At 36.3% G+C, this 11,905-nt stretch overlaps 1 protein-coding gene across 3 annotated transcripts in view; it reads right to left on the bottom strand.

Moving 5' to 3' along the window:
- ANKS1B (ankyrin repeat and sterile alpha motif domain containing 1B) overlaps nucleotides 1–11,905 on the bottom strand; it is a 1,021,409-nt gene that overhangs the window by 649,300 nt on the left and 360,204 nt on the right. The window lies entirely within an intron of this gene.

The following is an 11,905-nucleotide window of genomic DNA, read 5'->3' as shown; positions in this document are numbered from 1 at the left end:
GGTTTTGAACTCCTGAGCTCAAACAATCCGCCCGCCTCGGCCTCCCAGAGAGCTAGGATTACAGGCGTGAGCCACCGCGCCCGGCCTAGATGATATCATTGAGCTGGTCAAATAGACCCAGGACCAGTTTCTCCCAGCTTCTTAAGTAAATAATGATGTTCTTATAGTTTGAGCCATTACTAATTGGATTTTCTGTCATTTAGAGTTAAAAAATATTACTATCCAGCAAACTAGTATTTTTCTTTGTGAATACTGTTAACTGTTAATATTTTCTTTGTGAATACTGTTAATATACTAAGGTTACTCTTCTCAGGTTAGGACAAAATTTAGATCTAATTCTATCTATATTACTGATTCTTCAATATGCTCCAAAATTGGAATTCATTTCATTTTGAATAATCTTAATTTCTTGTATATGAGGCATTAATCAGTCAACAAATGTTTATTGGGCATCTCTCGCTCTCTCTCTCTCTCTCTCTCTCTATATATATATATATATATATATTTATATATGTATATATATGACTATGTTAAGTGCTAGAGATTTTTAAAAACTAATAAGATATAATCCTTGCTCTCAGAAAGTTCATAGTCTGATGAAGAAGACAGAATATCTACATGATGAATTTCATAATCAGTCATGTTTTATTTCTGATACAGATGCTCCTCAACTTACAACGGGGCTACGTCCCAATAAACCCATTGTAAGTTGAAAATATCATAAGCCAAAATATATTTAATACACCTAGCCTACCAAACATCACAGCTTAGCTTGGTCTAACTTAAACGCACTCAGACTACACAAAAAATTTGTGCATTAGACTACACAAAAAACCATCTGCCAACACAGTACACTGTAGAGTCTCAGTTATTCACCCTTGTGATCCTGTGGCTTACTGGGAGCTGTGGCTCACTGCCACTGCCCAGGATCACGAGAGACCACCTATCACAGGGCGTATCTCTAACCCAGCAAAAGATAAAAATTCAAAATTCGAAGTACCATTTCTACTGAATGTGTATCACTTTCACACCATCATAAAGTCAAAATACTTTGTTATTGAGAAAAGACGGATAAGAAAGTCAAAATAGTTAACTCAAACTATCGGGAGTCTGGGATTGTCTGTCCTTGTTATTTTTATGAAGTATACTTCACCACTGAGAAAAAGACAAATAAGAAAATAAACTCATATTTTCAAAAAATCTTCCAAAATATATTCAAGCGTTGATAAAGATTTAGTATGAGCTCCTACTTTTTCTATAATGATATTTATAGTACATTAGAGTTAAAGGTCAGTGCAATTGCTTTCAGAGACTACCAGACTCTTACACATCAGAGAGTCAATTATTGTCAATCTACTGTATTGAAAGCAGAGAATTGGGAGTAATTCATTTTTAACAACAAAGGGTGACAAAGTGGAAGACATCCAGAGGAAAGCAGTCAGGATGGTATATAATTTTAAAACCATGTCAGAGAAGAAATGATGAAAGGAACTGCAGTGTTCTACCCAGAGAAGTCTTACAGCCACATAATAGTTGTCTCAACATATTTGAAAGGTTATCCTTCGAGAGCTATCCCACAAAGGGGGTAGGGGTACAAGTTGCTGTGGTAGATGCAGTCTAAAGCTTTTAAAGGCAAAACAAAGACTAATGTTTATTAGGTCAAGAAAGGCAAATTCGGATTGATATAAAAAATAATTACCTATGAATTAATAATATTGCTTATCTTTTATAACAGAAATGCACTAATAAAATAGTCAACAAAGTTCCAGAAAGCAACAGAAGGAACTCTTCATTACTGAAAATCTTGCAGCAGAATTACCTCTTGATAAAATCATGCATGAAACCTATTGTACAGTGACTACACCAGATCACTGGGAGCTCCATGAAGGCTGGAGTTTGTCTTGTTCATCACTCTATCCCCAGAATCTAATACAGGTCCTGCCACACAGTAGGTACCCAGTAAATATTCACTGATCAACTCGATAGTCTCTAGTGTCCTCTAAACAAATCTAACTACCAGGTAGGGAAATAACTATGTCTTTTCCAGATGTAAATTATTTTGCCTTTCAGTTTGGCTATTATTGTTTACCATTTTGCATATCCAAAGTGAAAAAACTGCGATGACAACAATAATATTATAAAGAGCTTATGAAAAAAAGAGTCTCCAGCTAAAACCCTAGTTCATCCTGAAATTAAATTAATCAGAACAACCCACAGATTTGATTAAGTTGTAATTTTACTATATATATGAAGAATTATGAGGATTTTAAAAGCCTTGAAAACTACTTTGAAATTTAACCACATAGGATGGGTTAATTTGCTTTCCCTCTTAAAAAGGAAAATATTTATTAGAGAATAATTAGAAAATAAAAAGAGAGAGGAAAAAAGATCACATGAAAACCCAGCATTCTGAGATAACTAATAGTAACATTTTGGTGTACACCCTCCCTGACCACTTCACTCTGTAAATGTGTGCGCACATGTGGGTGTATGCAAAAGGAAAGAAAAGGATTTTAAACAACAATGAAGTGTTCCCTCTTCTACTTCCTACTTCTATTTTTGGAGTGCCATAATTTCTCTTTGGAACAGAAGTTTTTGTACTTCCTGGCTTCCTTAAGGAAGGTGACACACCCCACAGGGAAGAGGATGGTAAGAGAAATACAGTGAAACTGCTTTTGTAATTAAATATTTCTTATTGTCAAAAAAGAGGAGCATTCAACAAAATACCTGGCAAATACCCGTCAAAAGAGGATATATATGCAAGACGATAAAAAAAAATGAATCCATGTGTGTGCACCACTCAGTTTAAGAGACAGAACATTACCACCATATTATTGAAACCTGCCCCCACCCCCGCCCCCACCCCCACCTGTGCTCTGCTTTCCAATCCCACCCTTCTTCCTCCCCTACCAGGGCTAAATGCTTTCTGAACTTAGTGTTTTTAATTCCCTGAACTGTTGTTAAATTTTAACTATATATGTAAGGATCAATAAAGAAGAAATTTTTTAGTACTGTATGCTTTTGAACCTTATATATGTATATAGTATAAAATGCTCCTGTTCTTCTATGATTATGTTCAATCAGTATTATGTTTCTAAGATTCATTTATTTTCAATATGGTACAGGAGCCCACTGTATTGAAAAGATATACACAATTCATTAACACATTCTCCTAGCAATGGAATTTTAAATGTTTCCCAGGTGTTTGGTTATTGTAAACTAAAAATAGAACACCCAGCCCCCAACCCATACCCAAACGGACGCTCTTGTGGCCAGGAGGACCCCAGAAAAACCTTAAAACTGAGTTCTCAGTCATGAAGAGAAAGGGAGTTCAGACCTGCCTCCTTATTAAGACTCCACTCCCTTTTGGAGTCTAGACTAATTGCAAACTCATGCCTGCAGGCCATCAATTTGTTTCACAGATCCCTTTGAGGGGGTATATTATGGCTTGCTCTCTGATTAACAGACCCCCTTATCTTAACTCAAAGATTCCTTTATACTGACCCCAAGTCTTATTTCTTTAACCAATTACAAATCAAAGAATCTCTGAATCCACCTAAAATCTTTATATATAAAACCAAACTTGTCCCTGACAGCCTTGGGACCACTTATTTAAGGTTTCTTGGATTTGTGGATCTCTGGGCCATTGTCACTCACATTGGCTCAGAATAAACCTCTTTACGTTACTTTACAGAATTGGTTTTTTCTTTCTGTTAACATTATTAAGGACACTGTTGCTATAAATTTTCCCATACAAAGTCTCTTGGAACAAGGAACCAGGGTTATGTTATCTATTCCAGTAGTCAGGGGGCAGAGTCAACAACAGATATGAAATGAGAAAAATGATTTAAATCAAGAGTTCTGCACAAACAGAAATTTGCAGCAAGAGGTGATTATGAGAACTGAAATTGTATGCCCTGTAGATTCCGTATATTCTTTTTTTTTTTTTTATTTCAGCATGTTATGGGGGTACAGATGATTAGCTTACGTATGATGCCCTTACCCTCCCTCCCCCCCAAGTCTGAGATTCTTAAGGAGGGAATTGCATTTTCCCACCCAAAATAGCATGTGAGTTCAAAGGATTTTCTGTAAATCTTATAAAGACATTATATATAAGCATATAAAGACATTATATATCATATATCTAATCTGACATTTACCTCTAATAATGTATTATAAACTCTTGTGAAGAACAAATATATGTCTACATGATAAATTTAAGGTTAGGTCCCAATGTACACATGGTCAGTCCTATCCTGTTGAAATTTTAATGGTTTGCTTTTAAAATAACATTCTTAATTATATACATTTGTTTACATCTTCCAACTATTTATTTTGAAATAGAACTCCTATGACAATAAATATATACCATATGTTTGCATATAATTGAATTTGTTTCTGGCCTTTTTTCATTTTTATGGATAAATAATATTGATAGTTATATATATATGGGGTGCATGTGATATTTTAATACAAGCATACAATGTGTAATGATCGAATCAGACATTTATTTTTGTGTGTGTTAAGAAAATTCCAATTGTATTCCTCTAGTTATTTTCAAGCATACAATAAGTTATTGTTAACTATAATTGCCCTATTTGCTACCAAACACTAGGTACTAATCTTTCTATCTAACTGTATTATTGTACCCATTAAACCTAGCCCCTCCTCACTACCCTTCCCACCTCTGGTAATCATCATTCTGCTCTCTATCTCCACGAGATCAATTTTTTTAGCTTCCACATATGAGTGAGAATATGTAATATTTGCCTTTCTGTGTGTGGCTTCTTTCACTTAAAATAATGTCCTACAGCTCCACCCACATTATTGCAAATGACAGGATTTTATTCTTTTTTATGGCTGAGTAATATTCCATTGTATATATGTACCACATCTTCTTTATTTATCTTGGTTATTGTGAATAGTGCTGCAATAAACATGATACTACAGATATCTTTTCAATATACTGAATTCCTTTCTTTTGGATATATAGCCAGCACTGGGATTACTAGATAATAATGTAGTTCTATTTTTAGCTTTTTGAAGAATCTACATACTGTTTTCCACAGCGGCTATGCTAATTTATATTCCTACCATCAGTGTATAAGCATTCCCTTTTCTCTGCATCCTCTCCAACATCTGTTATTTTTTGCCTTTTTTATAAAGTCATTTTAACTGGGGTGAGATGATATCTTGATATGGTTTTGATTTGCATTTCTCTGATGATTAGTGATGCTGAGCATTTTTCATATACCTGCTGGCCATTTGTATGTAAGAACTTTCTAAATGGCTCCATATGTCTACTCTAGTACAGACATATTTCATTTTACTGTACTTTGCTTTATTGTGCTTCACAGATACTGTGTTTTTTTAAAAATTGAAGGATTGTGGCAACCCTTCACCAAACAAAGCTATCAGTATCATTTTCCCAACAGCATATACCCACTTCATGTCTCTGTGTCGCATTTTGGTAATTCTCACAATATTTCAAACTGTTTTATTATTATCATATCTGTTATGGTGATCAGTGATCTTTGCTGTTACTACCGTAATTGTTTTGGGGAACCACAAACCACGCCCATATAAGTCAGTGAACTGAATCAACAAATGTTATATGTGTTCTGATTGTTCCATTCATCGATCATTCCCCCATCTCTCTCCCTACACTTCGGCCTCCCTATTCCATGAGGCACAAAAATAGTGGTATTTGGCCAACTAATAACCTTACAATGTCTTCTAAGTGTTCAAGTGAAAGGAAGAGTCACACATCTGTCATTTTACATCAACAACTAGAAATGATTAAGCTGAGTGAGAAAGGCATGTCGAAAGCCAAGATAGGTCAAAAGCTGGGCCTTTTGAGCAAAACAGTTAGCCAAGTTGTGAATGTAAAGAAAAAGTTTCTGAAGGAAATTAAAAGTGCTACTTCAGTCAAGATATGAGTGGTAAGGAAGCCAAATAGCCTCATTGCCAATAGGGAGAAAGTTTTAGTGGTCTGGATAGAAGATCAAACCAGCCATAACATTGTCTTAAATCAAAACCTAATCCAGAGCAAAGTCCTAACTCTTTTCGATTTCTAGGAAGACTGAAAAAGGTGAGAAAGCTGAAGAAGTTTGAAAACAGGAGAGGTTGGTTCATGAGATTCAAAGAAAGAAGCCAACCTCATATCATAGAAGTACAAGGTGAAGCAACAAGTGCTGATGTCTTAGAAGCTGCAGCAAGTTATCCAGAAGATCTAGCTCAGGTGACTGATGAAGCTGGCAACACTAAATAATAGATTTTTAAAGTAGATGAGACAGCTTTCTACTGGAAGAAGATGTCACCTAGAAATTTCACAGCTAGAGAGGAGAAGTGAATGCCTGGCTTCAAATTTTCAAAGGAAAAGCTGAGTCTCTTGTTAGGGACTTAGGTAGTTGGTGACTTAAAGTTGAAGCCAATGCTCATTTACCATTCCCAAAATCCTAGAGCCCTTATGAATGATGCTAAATCTTCTCTTCCTGTGCTCTAAAAATGGAACAACCACCTGGATGACAGCACATCTGTTTACAGCATGGTTTACTGGATATTTGAAGCCCACTATTGAGACCTACCACTCAGGGAAAAAAGATTCCTTTCAAAATATTACTTCTTGTTGACCATGCACCTGGTCACCCAAGAGCACTGATGGAAATGTACAGGGCATTAATGTTGTTTTCATATCTGCTAACACAGCATCTATTCTTCAGCTCGTGGATCAAGGAGTAATTTTTACTTTCAAGTCTTATTATTTAAGTAATATATTTCATAAAGCCATAGCTGTCATAGACTGTGATTCCTCTGATGAATCTGGGAAATGTAAATTGAAAACCTTCTGGAAATGATTCACCATTTTAGGTGCCATTAAGAACATTCATGATTCATAAGAGGAGATCAAAATATCAGCATTAACACAAGTTTGGAAAAAGTGCTTTCAACTCATGACTCGAGAGGTTCAAGACTTCAGTGTAGGAAGTCACTGCAGCTGTGCTGGAAATAACAAGAGACCTAGAATTAGAAAGGGAAGCCTGAAGATGAGACTGAATTACATGATAGACGTGAACAGATAAAGAGTTGCTTCTTAGGGATGGAGAAAGAAAATGGTTTCTTGAGATGAAATCTATTCCTGGTGGAGATTTTGTGAACATTGTTGAAATGACAGCAAAGGATTTAGAATATTATGTAAACTTAGTGGATTAAACAGTTGCAGGGTTTGAGAAGATTGAATCCAAATTTGAAAGAAGTTCCACTGTGGGTAAAATGCTATCAAACAGCATCACGTGCTACAGAGAAATATTTCCTGAAAGGAAGAGTCAATTAATGTAGCAAACTTCATTGTTGTCTTATTTTTAAAAAGTTTCATAGCCACACCAACCTTTAGCAACCACCACTCTGATCTGTCAGCAGACATCAACATGGAGGCAAAATCTATACCAGCAGAATTATTACCACTTATTGAAGGCTCAGATGTTTCTTTTTCAAAAAAAACTTTGCATTTTGTCATGTTCTCCTCCAATCACTTCTTTTCCTTTATTCCCTGTCAGTAATCAGTATTTCCACATAATCAGTCACTGTAATGACCTGGGATTATGCTTCACTTCCCATTCTTCCTCAGTGTCATTCCCAATCAATCCTCAAATCTATACCTTACCATTGAATTATCTCTCAAACACATTTACTTCTCTCTATCCTAACTACACCCTAGTCCAGATCACCAGCATAATATCTCAACTTGAACTGCTGGAACAACTTCCAAACTACTCTCCTTATCTCCAGTCCTGCTTTCCTCAAACACTAGCATGGGGTTACTAAGAATACTGTGAAAATAAACTCATGTCCTTTCATCATAACCTTAATGGATGAGAAAATCATAAAATGCTATAGTTACAGTACATGTTGATCCTTTGTAAGCATTTAACATGGTCTCTCATAATATCTCAGAATTTCCTTGCTGAATGATTTCATTAGATGCATTAATGATCCAAACAGTAAACTCATTCAAATAGCTAGATCTAAAAGAATAATTGGAGTTTATTGTTTAATAAGTTTAAAACATATTTCCATTATTCAACAAGATAAATGGGGTTAATTTCTAAAAACAAGCTTATCTAGCACCTAGCAAAGTTCCATGTTCATAATAGGAGTCTAGGACAATATGATGAAAAAAATTAATATATAAAATAATTAATATTTTAATTAGTATTTTATGATCTCATCCTTCACTAGGATTAAAGCACCATAGGGGCAAGAACCATGCCCATCTTCTTCATATAGTATATGCTTAATAAACATTTGCTAAGTAAAGTCTGAAACAATGTCATTCAAAAAACTGTCATAGATTCAAATCACTGTAGGAAGACTAGCAACTTGTATTTGTAAAGTGTTTTATTGCCTGCAAAGTGAATAGTATTTCACTCACCCAGATGATTCTCATTTAGCCTTCACAACAATCCTGTCAATGTTACTATTATCCCCAACCAGAAACTAGGCCTGAAATTATTGACTTTTCCAGTATTAAGCATTTGGTTAACGGCAGTGTCAGGGCTCCAACCTAGGTCTTGTGACAGCCAATCTAGTGTTTATGCAATCGTATCAGAGATAAAAATGACTATGACCATATATTTATTACCAGAATGAAGGGAAAGAGGAAATTCTGCCCTTTGCTAGGTAGCATCTAGCCCTGCCAATGTTAAGCCTTTGCAAGTCCTCTTCCCCGCAGTGGGAAACCTTGATCTTGATACACAGGTTAACTGCCAACATACCTTTGATGGTTAATCCTGGCCGCAGGCAAGAGGGATTAGAAGACCTGTGGCCCCACAATTTGGACTCTCCTTCAGGGCTACATAGTCCCTAGTCTAGCAATACTGGGCTCCAAGTGGCTAGCAGTTTTTGCTTTTTTTCTAACCATTTGGCCTCTACCTTTTTCCTAATGCCTGGTTCTGGATCCTAAACTTGGCTCCATGCTTGAATTTTTATGATAGTAGCATGCCTAGGTCTGTGTTCTCTGCCTTGGTCTTTGACAGCTCTCTTCCAAGAGAGGGATATCCAGTCCCCAAATCCTGAACAGATCCCTAGGGCCCTGTACTGCCTAACTTCACAGCTCCTGAGGGCCTATCTAGCTTTGATGCTTCTGCTTACTTGGACTGCTTAATCTTACCTGCTACAGTCAACTGTGCAATGTGTAGACCAAATAGTACTGCTTCAAAATGACTAATGACGCATACTGACAGCACTGAATAAACAGAATATTATGCACCCCCAAGAAAAATAACATTATCAATAAGAAGTCCATATAACATGCTTTCATATATTGTTTACATTGTGTTTCTATAAAAGTTTAAAATCATGAGTGGTGAGCTGAATATAAATCAAAGTTTATTAATGACTAAATATAAGGTTCTATGCTTCAGGACAGAAATGAGTTATAAAAATTGAGCATGGGAGTATGTGGATTAGCAATACCATGAAAAAAAAGACTAGAAGTTACAGCTGACAGTATGAGTCAGAGTGTAATACACCAGTTAAAGACATTAATGTGACATTGGCTGATTTAATACAAGTATGATATTTAGACTAGAAAAAGTGACAGGCCTCCCCTTCTCTGGGCTAATTAGTAGTAGGAATGATCTGGCTTAACAATTTCATAAAAGATAGCTTAACTGAATTATATTAAATGTCCTTTAGTAAGATTGGGCAAGAGTTTGTTCATCAAGGGGACTAAGGGAGACGTGGTCTTCTGATTTATGAAAGACCTTAGCAACAACCAGGAACCCAGATTTGGGCACAGTTGGTTCCCAAAGGTACCAATGATGTAGTTTCTAAAATCAGAAGTAAGGTTTCCCAGAGGCTTTTCTAGACTACTTTCATAGAGCATCTCAGTGAACGTGCCTCTTAGCATAGCTGTAATCTTAGCTACATGAGGAAACTAAATTGCCTTAACGAACACAGAGGAAAACCACACCTGGTGCACTTGGCTTGGTGCTGGGGCCAACATTTGAGGAGAAGCCAAGACCAAATGGACTGTTTTCTCTGGACGTGGGTGAGGAAAATGGTGAGTATTAAAACTATGTCATGTGAGAAAATATTGAAGAAGAAAAGGTGTTAAGAAACAAGTATCACAAATATTTGATTACAATTGATTACAATTTTTCTCTATCTCTAGAAACACAGCAGTTGGAGAGATGGTCACAGGCAGAGAGATTTCAGCTCAAGATAAGATTTCTAACAATTAGAGCTTCCCAGTATGACATCAGCTGCTCAGCAAGTAGCAGGTTCTCTGCCCTGGAGCCTTCAGGCCTAACGTGATCAACATGAGCATCTTCTGAGTATAGAAGTGGGCAGTTTGAATTAGATGAGTTTTAAGATGGTAAGTAAATGAGAGAATAGAATAGAAGTATTGTGTTAGTATTATGACACCATCTACCTTCACTGCTTCCTGAATTCTTTTTCTGATAATGGGGAAAGTAACACTAACACAAGGGAGTGTGGGTTTATGGCTCTTTCGAAGTTAGAGATGACTCACAATTCCAAATGACTCAAGGTAGGTAAAAACTTTTGGAAGTGGTCTGACTACTCTGACATTTCCCCACAATGTCAAGAAGAAGTATTCCCTAAATATTTCTAGTGATATTCAAATAAGAAAAACAACAATGTAAATATGTAATAATAAGAAAAATAACTTCTTTTTAAAAAGAAGAGACTTTGAGTGGGTGGACAGAATGAATGACAGCAGGGAAGCCCTGGGGAAAGCAGCACTGGTAACAGTGGTGGGCAGAATGATGCCCCCAAAAATGTCCACATCTGAATCCCCGGAACCCACGAGTAGATTATGTTAGAAGGCAAAAGGGACTTTGCAGGTGTGAGTCAAGGGTCTTGTGATTAGGATATAATCCTGGATTATCCAGACGGCCCAATGGAATCAGAAAGGTCCTTATAAGCAGAAGAAGGAAAAAGGAGAGTCATTGTCAGAGTGATGCAACATGAGACATTAAACTGGCTGTTGCTGGCTTTGGAGCTAGAAGTCAGCCATAAATAAACCAAGGACTGTGGGTAGCTCATAGAAGCTGGAACATAGATTCTGCCCTACAATGTCCAGAAAGGAAAGCAGCCCTTTTTATACTTTAGCCTGGTGGGACCCATTTGGGACCTCCAGAACTGTAAAATAATAAATTTGTGTTGTCTTTAAGCCACGAAATTTGTGGTAATTTGTTAAAGCAGCAGCAGGAAACAAATGCAGGGTGTCCCAAAAGTCTCCATACAAAGGAAAAATTTTGTAAAATCTTGTAATGAATATTTTATAAATAGAGACACATTTAGCTACAACTTCCCTATGTATGATGACTTTCGGGACACCCTGTACAATGACACACACCAGCAGAAGGCACACAGGGAGGCATAGGCTGAGAGAGAGACATAAAATTGGACTCCAGTGGAAAAATATACCTTGTTATTCTGTACCATGACTCAGTATTTTAAAGGTGGTGATTATTTCTCTGTCTTAAATCTAATGTAGTCTATTGCAATAGAGTTTCCCTCCCACTCCGTCTCAGATCTTGACAAGTAATCCTGAAGTGTATTTGGAAAAATAAATGTGTGACAATAGCCAGGTATCAATTTGAGAAGAGAAAAGTAATGGAGGGGGTGGAGGCCAGTCTTTATCAGATATTTATAAAAATTATAAATGCTTCTGGTACAATAATTGAAAGGCAATAGAAGAGATATTTAAAAGAAAGCTCTAATACTTGCAGAAATTTATTACATTAGAGAGGTGGTATTTCAAATCAGTAGAAAAACAATGGATTATATAATAATTGTCAGATAGATAACTGACTAGTCCTTTAGGAATAAATAATGAACCTGAATTACTACTACATTCCTTATACCAAATTAATTC

This window comes from Propithecus coquereli, unplaced genomic scaffold (genome assembly GCF_000956105.1).
Source record: "Propithecus coquereli isolate 6110/MARCELLA unplaced genomic scaffold, Pcoq_1.0 Scaffold85, whole genome shotgun sequence".
NCBI classification, from domain to species: Eukaryota; Metazoa; Chordata; class Mammalia; order Primates; family Indriidae; genus Propithecus; species Propithecus coquereli.
This window is presented reverse-complemented; position numbering and strand designations above follow the sequence as displayed.